Source organism: Corvus brachyrhynchos, unplaced genomic scaffold, assembly GCF_000691975.1.
Source record: "Corvus brachyrhynchos isolate BGI_N302 unplaced genomic scaffold, ASM69197v1 scaffold194, whole genome shotgun sequence".
Taxonomy (NCBI): Eukaryota; Metazoa; Chordata; class Aves; order Passeriformes; family Corvidae; genus Corvus; species Corvus brachyrhynchos.
In genome coordinates, this window is record NW_008237890.1 from 50,673 (window position 1) to 51,203 (window position 531).

The following is a 531-nucleotide window of genomic DNA, read 5'->3' on the forward strand; positions in this document are numbered from 1 at the left end:
CGGGCAGCGCCTCTGCGGAGAGGCACGTGGCGGGCAACAAGCCTCCGTGAGCCAGCAGTGTGCCTTTGGGGCCAGTGATATATCGGGGGGCATTAGGAAGAGTATTCCCAGCAGGTCGAAGGAGGTGATCCTGTGCATCTGCTCAGCCCTGTTAAGGTCTCACGTGGAGTGCTGGGTCCAGTTCTGGGCTCCTCAGGACAAGAGGGACATGGAGGTCCTGGAGTAGGTCCAGGGGAGGGCAAGAGAGGTGGCTAAGGGACTGGAGCATCTCTTAGGACGAAAGGCTGAGAGAGCCGTGCCTATTCACAGAATCACAGAATATGCTGGGTTGGAAGGGACCCAAAAGGATCATCAAGTCCAACTCCTGGCCCTGTACGGGATACCCCCCAAAATCACACCATATATCTCAGAGTATTGTCCAACTGCCTCTTGAAATGCCTCTGTCAAGCTTGGTGCTGTGACCACTTCCCTGGGGAGCCCATTCCAGTGCCCAGCCACCCTCTGGGTGAAGAACCTTTTTCTAATACACAG

General features: G+C 55.9%; 1 long non-coding RNA gene across 2 annotated transcripts in view; it reads left to right on the forward strand.

Annotated features, from left to right (window-relative positions):
- LOC108446356 overlaps positions 1–531 on the forward strand; it is a 3,540-nt gene continuing 3,009 nt past the window's right edge. Inside the window, exon 1 of one of the 2 annotated variants that reach the window (XR_001861526.1) lies at positions 1–46. This is a non-coding gene — a long non-coding RNA (uncharacterized LOC108446356). Of the gene's footprint in view, positions 223–531 lie in introns of both variants that reach the window. The other variant, XR_001861525.1, reaches the window with a different exon arrangement.